This window comes from Gracilinanus agilis, chromosome 2 (genome assembly GCF_016433145.1).
Source record: "Gracilinanus agilis isolate LMUSP501 chromosome 2, AgileGrace, whole genome shotgun sequence".
In the NCBI taxonomy this organism is placed as follows: domain Eukaryota; kingdom Metazoa; phylum Chordata; class Mammalia; order Didelphimorphia; family Didelphidae; genus Gracilinanus; species Gracilinanus agilis.
Genome location: NC_058131.1, coordinates 404,632,001 through 404,644,674, shown reverse-complemented (window position 1 = coordinate 404,644,674; position 12,674 = coordinate 404,632,001). Strand labels below are relative to the sequence as shown.

Genomic DNA, 12,674 nt, shown 5'->3' with positions numbered 1-12,674 from the left:
TCAACTGCTTGAATACATGGGTTGATGAGGACATGATTGGGGACCGAAAGTACCACACCAATGCAACTATCAACAATTTGGAAATAGGTCTTGATTAATGACACATGTTAAAACCAGTGGAAATGCATATCGGCTGGGGGGGGGGAGGTCGGAGGTGAAGGGGAAATAAGAGCATAAATCATGTAACCATGTTAACTTTTCTAAAAAATATTAATAAATGTTAAAAAAAGATTTTTTTCCCTTAAGTATTAGAAGATGGAAATAATGTGAAAGATCTAGACAAAGGGGTGCAAGTTTACAAGAGAAGAAATTGCTAATGGCACAGTGAAAAGAGGTGGGGCAGAAGAGGAGACAGCAGTTGTAATTGAGATTCAGTAGCTAGATGATGGTTAATGGATAGAGAAGGAGAGAGCATAGACTCAAGGATATGAGAATGATGTTGGTACACTTAGAAATAGGAAGGTTGAGAGGAGTAATGAATTTGATAGCAAAGATAATGAGTCATACATATATTGTATATGTTGTGTTTGAAGTGTTAAATCCATTTGGTTACACATATATGTAACCTGTGAAGACATGATCATTAAACTGTGGGAGCTAATAAGATTACCCAAAGTGTGTTGTAGAGCCTTAGGGAACTGAGAAACAGTGAAATGACAAGGAAGAGAACAAAGACAAAGGAGCATCAAGAAAATCCATGGAAGTTTAGTTGGAGTTGGGTACAGGGTCCCCTGGAGACCATAAGTCATCAGAAAGAGCATATGAGGAACTCATTAGAAATGCAGTGTGGTCAGGAGCAAACCTTCTCAGATAATGATCAAGTAAAATGGATAAAGATGGCATGTGTGTTCCGTATTCTTGTGATCTGTGTATCTTAGTGATAGACAACATTCCAAACCTCAGTTCCCCATCCTCTGTCTCTTGCCCTTGAAGTCAGAAGTCGACCTGAGGGCGTCTCCCCTCCTTAGCCCCCCCAGTCTTCTATTATGTGTCAAGTAGGCAGCTCTCCTGTGAAACACATATAAACTCAATCACTCATTACTTTGAGGAGGCAACCTCCATCTTACCTCCAACCCGTGTAACTTACCAATAAATTTTCTGAAGATTTATTGGGGCCTCGAGAATCAGGATTGCTCTCCCATAACATAGTTAAATGTCGAAGACTGAAATGGTCAAGAAGATTCTTTACCTTTTGTCTCCAAAAATCTAGTTTCAGTTGAGCTGTTTGTTAGCTCTTGAAAATTGCAGATGATATACAACACATACAAATAAAATAGTATTCCTGAGGTTTTTGGGGAAGCTCTAGAAGCTAACTATCTGAAGAAGTTAGGAAATGAGCCAGTTTTCCTGCCCCAGGCAGAGAATTAGGAAGTCATTTGCTTACCAGAGTAGACTCCCATCTTATCTCTCCACTGCTACCCTTTTATGGAGATGGTAGCCTTTACCAAGAACTTTGGAGGAACTTGGGGTTTTCAGAGTTTGGAAAAAGAATGGCAAGAGTGTATGAATGTTGAAGGTATAGTGGGATTAGAAACTAATGTTCTAAAATATTAAAAATTAATCCTAGTTCCCCTTTCATACTCCAGGCTATCCTAACTGAATATGTAGGAAAGTGCGATGAAAAATTAGTTTTTTCTTATTTTTCATTGTAAAGAAAAATATGGTAAACAAGAATAAATGATCTCATTTGGGTAAATGTTTATTTTTATTTTTGTTTTTCTCCATAAAGAAACTTTTTTTTTTTACAATTTTTTTCTTCTTGTTTTTAAACACTTGCTTTCCATCAAAATCAATACTGTATATTGGTTCTAAGGCAGAAGAGCAGTAAAGACTAGGCAATGGGAGTTAAGTGACTTTCCGGGGATCACACAGCTAGGAAGTGTCTGAGGCCAGATTTGAGCCCAGGACCTCCATCTCTGGGCTTGGCTCTCAATCCACTGAGCTTCCCAGCAAACACCCCCCCCCCCCACCCCCACCCCCCCACCCCCAATAAAGAAACTTTCTAATTGAAGATAAATGTATAATTTGTGAAACAATAATTTATTATGGAGTATATCTGATGTTTTGTCTTCAAAATATAACCCTCAAGATGCTATTTTTCATCTTTTGCACTTCCTATTAAAATGTTAGGTAGGGGGGCAAGCTGGGTAGCTCAGTGTATTGAGAACCAGGCCTAGAAACAGGAGGTCTTAGGTTCAAATCTGGCCTCAGACACTTCCCAGCTGTGTGACCTTGGGCAAGTCACTTGACCCCCCATTGCCTGCCCTTACCACTCTTCCACCTATGAGACAATACACAGTATTGACTCCAAGATGGAAGGTAAAGGTTTAAAAAAAAAAAAAAAAAAGGTAGTTAGAGCAGCAAGGTGACTCCATGAATTAAGAGCCAAGTCTAGAGACAGGATGTCCTAGGTTCAAATGTGGCCTCAGACATTTCCTAGCTATATGACCCCAGGCAAGTCACTTTACTGCCATTGTCTAGCTCTTAACAGCTCTTCTGCCTTAAAACCAATACATAGTATTGATTCTGAGACAAAAGGTAAGGATTTTTAAAAAAATGCTAGTTAGTTATGGCTTTGGGATTTTGATTTAAATTCTATTTGGCAGCCATGTTACATAGTTTTTGAACAAAAACACAGCAATTCTACTCAAGTTTCAAACAGCGGAGCCATTAATTAATCTTACTTAGAAAAGTAACAAGTTTACCTATAATAAAGGCCTTTTGTAGTATGCAAGTGAATAAAAATAATAGGTTGTGTCACTGTTCTTTTTGTACATTTGCTTTTCTCTTTAGTAGCTTGCTTCACGTGAAGGAGATAAAAAATTCTTAAGAGTTGAATAACTTTTTCCCCTAATATTTTTGGGTGGGGTTATGTTTAAAGCAGAAAGATACAGTTGATGGCTGAAAAGTTCATGTCATATGCAACAATTATTTCATCTCTAGAAAGCTTATTGGATTTAATGGCAACCTTTTATGTACCTCTTAGTTGAATAAAGGTGAACTCAGTTTTGCCTTTTCTTTGCATAAAAGATATATGGGAATCTTTAATGAGGATTTTATACCACACAGTAAATATTAGAGGGGAAATTGGCTTCTGTTCAAGCACCCAGGCACTGTAAAGTGCCTACATATTTATTGGTTGGTATAATTTTACCAAAAAGTCTTTCTAGACTGGATAGAGATTTCTAATAAATAGTTCTATTTTCTCTGGTGTGTTTATTCTCTGTCATCTCTTCCTCTTAACTCTCTGCCCTGGGGTATGGAGTGTTTTTTGGATGTTTTGTGATAGTAAGTGTAACTCTCATGATACTATTTTTCACCTCTCCCACTTCCTAATATCAAAGTGTTAGGTAATAACTACAGAGGCAAGCCTCTCCCTGTGTGTGCCATTTTCTCTTCCTATTTCCCACTTGTCATTGCATCTCCACTTATTTTTTTTAAAAGCCTTTGCCTGTTTGTCTTAGAATTAATAATGTATATTGATTGGTTCTGAGGCAGAAGAGCAGTAAAGGCTAGGCAATTGGGGCCGGGGTGTCTTGCCCACAGTCACACAGCTAGGAAGTGTCTGAGGTCCACTTTGAATCCAGGACCTCCTCTCTCCAGACCTGGCTCTCTAACTACAGAGCCACCTCTTCACTTTTAAAAAACTTATTGCTTAAACTGCACTTCCCCCATTGGCTCTTTTCTATTGGTGAATAGTTATCTATTTTGTTATATACAATTTTGTTATGTAAAACCCGGAAAACTGCCAAACTAATATTCTTTTTTTACCTATATGTTACTTCTTATTGTGAACCACATTGAAATGATAATTTTTACTTTTGCCTTTTATGACTTTTCATATTCTGACCCCTTCTTAATGTGCATTTTAAAATGGTTCTAAGTTTCTCTGCTATAACTTCCTCAGACACATTCCACTTCCTTTATGGGAGGTGTCTGAGGAAAGTATAAGAAGAAGAGAGAGCAGAGAGTTTTGGTGCCATTTTCCCCCCAGAGCACTTCTGGAGGGCCTAATGTACCTAGCTTTCTCTAACCTTTCTTTACTACCTAAATAAAACACAATTAAATACCCCCAGAGACTAGCCTGACTTTTTTCTACCTCAAGATCCTAGCCTACCCTCCAAAGGGCTCAGATCAATTTCCCAACCAGGGCTGGGGGCTATCCTGGCTACCTTCATTCCCTTCTTCCTGCTTCCTTATTTTCTATTCCCTTCCTTTCTCCTATCCTCATCCTCCCTTCTTTCAACCCAATATTAGCCATCCTACTTCTTGATTTCTTACCCCTCAATAAGTTGTTCTTTCTTTCATCCTCAGGTAGCTGCTGTTGTAGTAGATAAAACACTATACCTGCAGTCAGGAAGATCTGAGTTCAAATCTAGTCTAAGAAACATAATAATTGTGTGACCCCGGAAAAGTCACTTAACCTCTCCTTATTTCCCTTACATATAAAATGAGCTTATCCCTAGGGTTGTTGTATTGCGACAATAACCTGCTATGATGTTGGTAAAATACTTAGCAAACCTTGAAGAATGCATAAAAGCTGTTATTCTTATCAGTATTAATATATCTCTCTAAATCTTACCTTTTTTTTTTTAAACCTTTACCTTCCATCCTAGAATCAATCCTGTGTATTGGTTCTAAGGCAGAAGAGTGGTAAGAGCTAGGCAATGGCAATGAGGGTTAAGTGACTTGCCCAGGGTCACATAACTTGGAAGTGTCTGAAGCCAGATTTGAACCTAGGACCTCCCATCTCTATGCTTGACTTTCAATCCACTGAGCCTTCCAGCTGCCCCTGATCTTATCTATTTTTAAGAACCATCCCAAATTCTACTTCTTTGGTTTATTCCTTCTCTCAAATTCAATAGAAGTAGTCTGTACCACACTGTTTTGTATTTCCTTATATCCTGTTTTGTATTTGATAATTGTATCAAGCATATTAATTCCATCTCAGATTATAAATTCCTTGGGAACAGGCAAACATCTCTTAAAATTTGTTTTATACCACCCTGTATTGTGTTCAGCACATACTAGTACATACAACAAAACTTGATTCATTGAAAACATTGAAATTACAAATAATATATGCAATATACCTGAGTACCAATTTGTTGGATATTTAAAGTATAATGTAGTGATTATGGATTCTTTTTGCAGATCCTTTAGCTGTTTTGTTCTGGCACATTGACAGCATGTTTTTACCTCCTCTGCTGATTGCTAATGTCAGTGGTAAACTAATAATTACTTTATAACCATTAACATTATATTTCTTAAATCAATGTATTTTTAGAGATATTTAGTAAAATAAGCATTGTTTTTATGCCACATTCTTTTAAAATTGTATTTAAACCCCTTTATTATCAGTTTTCTCAATAAAAGTAATGTTTTAAAATTAATCCTCATGCTCAAAACTTTAGCGGTGATTTTGATGTGCCATTTCATAAATATTTGGCATTTAAATCTAGTCCAGAAAAAAAAGTAATGTCTGTCTAAGCCTTTCTCTCTTCCTTTGTAGATGAGTCAGCAAAAATTTAAATTGGATTTCAGTTTAAATAAATTTAAAAGATAAAAAAAAATGTTTTTCTTTAAAGTAGAACAGACCTTGGCATCTCATTTCAGATTATCAAAGTTAACAAGTTAATACTCTATAAGATTATTAATTTCATATATTTGGCAACCTTTAATTAGAAAAGGAATTGGAGCAGCTGGGTGGCTCGGTGGATTGAGAGCCAGGCCTAGAGACTGGAGGGTCTGAGGTTTAAATGTGGCCTTAGACATTTTCTAGCTGTGTGGCCCTGGGCAAGCCCTTATTGCCTAGACCAGTGATGGGCAAACTACTGCCCAGGCCAGATGAGGCCCCCTGAAATGTTCTATCTAGCCTAGCAACATTATTCCTAATCTGATGAATACGAGTAGGATACAAGACAATGAAACTTAGAAAGAGTTGCCTTAGAAACAGACTGACAGATGAGCATTTCCTTTCCTTTGGCCCCTCTTTAAAAAGTTTGTCCATCACTGGCCTAGACCATACTACTTTTCTGCCTTGGAACCAATGTACAGTATTGATTACGAGACAGAAGGTGAGGATTAAAAAAAAAAAAAAAGGAATTAAATGCTATGCTCCTCCATATATCTTGTCACCAATAATTTTGTTACCAGTCCTCTTTGATGTAAAATAGCCAATTTTGTCTTGTGTCCGAAATGAATATGGTAAAAGAAGTAAGATCAAAGATCCAAATTTTTGTTGTGGGGAGAGGGAAGCTCTACTTTTGGATGTTTTTAATAGGTAAGACATTTAATTATTTGAAAGGGTAAAATAGATTTTAGGCAGTCCTTAACCATTTGTCTTGCTCTTCACAATTTGTATGTAATATCATTTACATCCAAACCTGAGCATAAATCGTAGGGCAGTTTCCATCATGTTCTACGATATTTGCCAACTCTTCAGGAATGCTGCATCTAATGGAAGGAATTTGGAACCACTTGCTATTAAACTTTCATTTACAGTAATGTGTAAATCTTAAGTTGGAATTTTTAACATAATAAAATAGGCACTCAATGTTGGACCTTGAATCATGCTTTTGGAAAACAATGTGTGTTGCATGTTGGCCTGGAGGGAATATCCAGAAGAAAAAGCAACAGTTTCCCACTTCACAAATGGGAGAAAAACCAAATCTATTATTTGTATTATGAAGGGACATGCATGGCATAGTAGTGGAAAAAGTAAGCTTTAGAGGCAGAAGAAGAACTGGGTTCCATTTCTGACAGCTCACACTGCCTGTGTCATTTAACCTCTTTTGAGTCTCTCTTTTTGAGTTGGGTTTGATTATATGACCCATAAAGACCCTCTCTTCTCTGGATCTATATCACTCCTGATGTGTTATTTGTTCTTTCATTGCCTGAAGCATGAGTGGCTTGACAACCCTGTAGTGGTCATTGTTGAATGATGCACATAGGTTCCTTTCATCAGTTTGGGAATCAAGTGAATACTAACTATAATGTCAGGTTAAAATCTAGCCTAGTTCTCTACAAATATTTACCAAGAGTAGTCTAAAACATTGATAGGGGAGATGAAGGCCTACAAATACTTCTGGAAAGCTGCATCTCAGGAATATTTTTTTGGCTGAATCCTTTGTGTCTCAAGAACTAACTTTCTTTACAACAACCTTCTAAGCTAGAGGTACTACAATTATTACTATCTGTATTTCTGAAAATGTTAACTTTGAACGATTAAATGGCTTGCTCACAATTATACAGCTAATAATTGTCTTGAGAAGAAAATTGAAAGCAGATTTCTTGTATCTAGGTCTGGCTCTCTTCTACTATGTTGTTATATCTCAGGTCAATGATAGATTACAATAAAGATAAATAAAGTTACATCAGTTCATTTCCCCCCATCTTCCTCCAATAGATATTTATGTATTTTTTTCTATGTGTAGTGAGTGAAGTCATTTGACTTTATAATTTGAATCTCCATCAGCAGTTTTCAACTCAATAGCTAAGTCAGTAATCCTTTCCTTTGAATGGTCTGCATTTAGGTCCTGGTCAAATTAAGTAAATTTAGGAATAGTTTAGATATTACTGGAGATGGTGTCTAGGATACTTAATATTTGTCAAGTATTGAGAGACCTTTTAGAAATATAAATTAGCTTCACCTAGTTCTACATTTCTGAGGACAAGATATGAGGAAATTCAGATTCTGCTTGACCATACAAGGAATTTTTTTTTAACCCTTACCTTCCGTCTTAGAATCAATACTGTGTATTGGTTCCAAGGCAGAAGGGTGGTAAGGGTTAGGCAATGGGGGCTAAGTGACTTGCACAAGGTTACACAACTAGGAAGTTTCTGCGGACATATTTGAACCTAGGATCTCCTGTCTCTGGGCCTGACTCTCAATCTACCAAGCCATCCATCTGTCTGTGCCCCAAGGAATTTTTTGATTGCTAAGGTGTTAACATATGGAGCTTTGAGAAGAGATTTAGGTAGCCTTCTTCACTAACTGTTTAACCTGCCCTGAAGTTGGAGCCATTTCAAACGCCCTATCAATTTAAATAAAATAGAATCAAAAGATTCTATGATAATATAATATAGTCAGGTGTCTCTTTGAAACCCCTTAGACTCCTTAGACTGTGACCTTCTTGAGGACAGTCTGTCTTTTATGCCCTATGCTCAGCAAAGGGTCTGGACCATAGAAGGCATTATGATTTTTATTTACATATTTTCTACTTTTTAACTCCATGAAGTTGTTTTCAATAAAACCTATTGTATTAAACTAATGTGAATTTCTAGTAGAAATTGATAGAGCCAGGAAAAGTTTTTAGTAGAAATGAATTTTTTAAAACATTGAACTCTTTAGAAGTTGTGGTTTTTTTTTTAATCCAAGCTTTCAGGATAAAACCATGATAATTCTCTAATTGTGAATAAGGGTACAGAATATATTGTTTCTTGCTTATTTCAATTGTAAGACCTGAAGTTTGAGGGGAATGCAAATAAAATAACACTTCATGCTGGTAAAGATTTAACAACTGGCTCTCAAGATGGAGAAAATATGCAGGATACATTACTCTATATTAACATTTTCTCATCACTTTTTTTTAACCCTTACCTTCTATCTCAGAATCGATAAGAGTTAGGCAGTGTTGTTAAGTGACTTGCCCACGGTCATACAACTAGGACGTATCTAAGGCCACATATGAACCAAGAACCTCCCATCTCTAGACCTGAGTCTCTATCTACTGAGTCACATGTAAATCAAGACCTGAATTGTTTGTAGGCTTTTGCTGATTTCTGTGGGGTATGCTCAAACTGACATTTTAGTCACCTGCTAGTTTGATTTGACTCCATTACACTCCTGGTAAACATTCAGGGCTATAAGTTTGTATTTTATTTTATGAATGAGGTATGCAGATTCTTATTAGGATGGGTGCTGATCAAGGATACTCAGTGAAGACTGGGTCCTGTGACTCCTTTTAGTTTGCCTTGTGCATCAACTACCCCATTAGTAGGTATGGAAAGGGGAAAGAAATGTAGGAAGTTGAAGGCTATGAAAATTTACCATAGTGAATTTTTGCTCTCTGCATTGATGGGGCCAGTTAGGCTGAGATTTAAAGTTGTCTCTGTTTATGGAGTGTGGTTCAGGTAATTGGTTTGAGGCCTTTGCTCTTTTCTTTCTTTCCTTTTAAATTGTTTCACAGTTCTTTAACACCTACTTCAGGAAAAGGAGAGAATTAGGAAATTTTAGTAAATCAATTACTGCTGTTATCCCTTAGTGTTTATAGTAGATGATCATGTGAAGCAAGAAGATGAAACCACTGCTTCAGAGACATTTTAGGCCATCTGATTTTTCATTTATGTTTTTTTTTATCCATCTCCTTTATCAAGATAATTGTAGTACATATTGTCTCTGTAAGGCAGGATTGAGTACACCCAGCTGGTTAGATATATTTAAATAAAGAAAGGAAAAATCACTTAAGCAAGCCTGGTAGAGATTTTTTATAAATTTGAGTGGGAACCTGAGAATGCTGCAGTATCCTGGCAAATTAATTAAAGTAGGAGATAAAGTAGTCAAATTTAGTTATTACATAGGGGTTTTCAAGATTAAAATGATTTTCATAGATAAAATAAATTATTTTCTAATCAGCTCTGGTATAAATTTTCTAAAGTGGAATGCTTTGAGACTTTTTCACCTTTATGATTAACTTAAAAATAGAAATACAAATTAACACAGCCTGTTGTATGTCTTGTTGCTGTCTGCACTGATAGAACTGTTGCTCTATTCCCTGAGATGGAAACTCTATCTCTGTATTCTGTCAGTATCATCACAAGTTCAAAAGAACCCCTTTATCTGGTTCTTCAATGCCACTAAATGAAAGACAAGCATGTGCTTTTCTCTGTGGTCCATCTATGCTAATGTCTGATACCAGGGCATGTTGTATGATAAGCATCAAAGTCCCTTCAGTTTGGGACTAAGTCTCTGCCATTTTAGATAAGTCTAGTAAACTGCCCATATATAAAATATATAGCAACTAACCATTTATGAGAATCTTTCCAGGGCTTTCTTATCATTGTAACTTGCTAGGTTGGGTTAGGGCTGTTCACCTCATTCCCTCTGTCCCATTCATCCACCTGACTGCCAAAGCTCGATAGTATAGGAAGATCAAGCAATTCTTTGTTGTTGTTCTTTCTAGGACAGTTAGAACAGCATAATGATCATTTGCCCTTCTTTTTGTGTAGTCTAGGTCTAGAGGTGTTTGTAGTTAGTGTGGCTACCTAATTTTTATCAAATGGCCCCCTTGTCAAGGTGAAGAACATCATAAAACAACTCTTCATCACGTTATGGTAACAGTCAAAACTTGTGCTTAAGTTTCATGGATTATGATTGATATATTGGAAAGGTTAAAAAAAAAAAGAGGCATTCACTCTTACAGTATACACAATTTTAATAGCAAAACTTTCCTGTACACTGTACTTTGTTGTTCCCTTCCTCCCCCAACCCTCCCTTCCCCTGCTCCCTCACCCCAGGTTATATCCCTACTATTCCCACCCATATCCCCAAAATGGCTCTCGTAAGTGATTTGAACACAATGCATTTGGGCTGCACTATTTTTAGTCTCCAGGTTCATTGTTGATAGAAAAAATTACTATAGCATTCCTTATATGTGGACTTTTATCACTAAGGGAACAAAGATTAGTTGAAAAGAGTAACAGATGGAGCCTTTCAGATGTTTTACATCATCAGTATGAAAGCTTAAACAGTCGTTTTTATATTTGGTTTTGGCCTTATTAGATCATGAATTTGCCTCAGGTTAAATAGATGTGGACTATTATTTGTCCAGTGTTCTATGCTTTACCTCTCAAGAAGTTGCTTATTGAATAGGATATGAAAACTACCCTTAACTATATTGCTGTGTTAGGAAAATGATGATAATTAGGAGCTTTACATTTTATGTAGGTTCAGAGGTGTAATAAAGCTTTTGTGATCACTATTCCTTATTTCAGAAAGTATGCCTTAAAAATTGTATTCTCTGTAGTTTTAAATTTTAGATTTAAGACCTCATTGCTTCAACAGGGAAATGTTTTTATTGGAAGGATCAAGGAAAGTCTGAAAAAGCCCAAGGCCTGCATGGTCTTGGAGTAAGCCGATGGGTTTTTATAATTATTGAAATAGAGAGATTTAATCAATTTTCTATTTGTTAAATTGGTGCAAAAATTAACTTAGGCACAGTAGGAAATTATGAATGTTAGTGCAGATTTCTGGCTTAGAAAACAAGTATCTTTGCTTTCAATTGTTGGCAGTGAGTGCTCTCTCTAGCTCAGCTTTATGAATTTGTAAATTTACTGGCTTTTTTTCCTTTTCAATAAAGTGATTGAAATCCCATGTGTGCTCAAGTTCTCATAAGCTCAAGCCATGTATATAAATGGTTGTAAACTAGTTCCTGGTTACTAGGTGGCTATAACATCATGTCAAGGGTTCGATTTTGTTTTCAGTGACTATGTAGTAAAAATGATTTAAAACTTTCTGTGAAGAGGAAATTAACATAAAAATAGTCATTTGACTTCAATTAACAAAATACTGAGCTGTTGTTTGACAATAGTCAGTTTGTGAAGAGAGAGCACAGATGAATAACAACCTAATTTCTGGTGCTGAAGCATAAAGAGATCAAAATTAAATAGCTTCATGCCTTCTGTGGGTTACAGGAAAAGGAAGGTGGCTCATTAGTGAAGAAGGAAAATAGGTATTTGGTTTGGTTGTTCACATTCTCTCCATGCTTTACAAATGGCAAAGAAGATCAATAATTTTTATCTTTTTAAGATCTACTTGAAAAGTGCTTCTTGGTGGTCTTTGCATATCCTATTCCTCAGAGGTTACAGAACCAGCTTTTCCTGTCAGTTCTCAGAATTTAACCTGTGGATAGCTCATTTGCTTTCTGTATCTTGTGGGATTTCTGTGCCATTTCTTAAGAAAAAAAATCCATTTCAACTAACTGCTAATTTGTGATAAAAATTATTACAAATATTCTTATTACTCATCACCATACATGAAACCTTCATTGTGCCTAGAGCAACTTGTCATGATCAGAAATAACTATGGTTGCACCTTAGGTACAGAGTTGGATGTTAGTCCTCAAGCTAATATTTTAACCAGTCAAGTTCTAATCCTGATTTTTGTGACTAGTGTTTCCTTGCATATCTTGTAAAATTAGCTTTTGCATTTACATGGGCAAATGCAGTATATGGTTTAACAACAAATGAGGTGATGTCTGCTGCACAGCACTTGAGCAAGACATAAGCTTCGGTGTAAAAAAATATGGCTTTAACCATATTAATGTATCTTTCTAAAAGACAATTGTGTGTTACACCATAATTTATAATCTTTTTGTTCCTTTAATGACCTAGGGAGGAAAAAGGGGGGGGGGCACGAGGTATGCAAGCCTCTATCTTACTCCAGAAGGCTATAACGGTTAAACATAGTACAACAATTCCATCATATAGGCACACCAGTGTAGTCTGAGATTCCATTTTCCTGATAGGAAAAACTGTCCTCATTGAAGAATATTATGCTAGTAGATATTTTAATTGAAGGACCAAAAGGAAAACTTTTGGCTGTTCTGGGGGAAAGAGTTAGGGCATCTGGTTATGGTTTAAAAAATAAAACATTTAAATCAAGTGGGTGATTT

General features: G+C 36.3%; 1 protein-coding gene across 1 annotated transcript in view; it reads left to right on the top strand.

Moving 5' to 3' along the window:
* CTNNA1 (catenin alpha 1) overlaps window positions 1–12,674 on the top strand; it is a 170,356-nt gene that overhangs the window by 87,397 nt on the left and 70,285 nt on the right. The window lies entirely within an intron of this gene.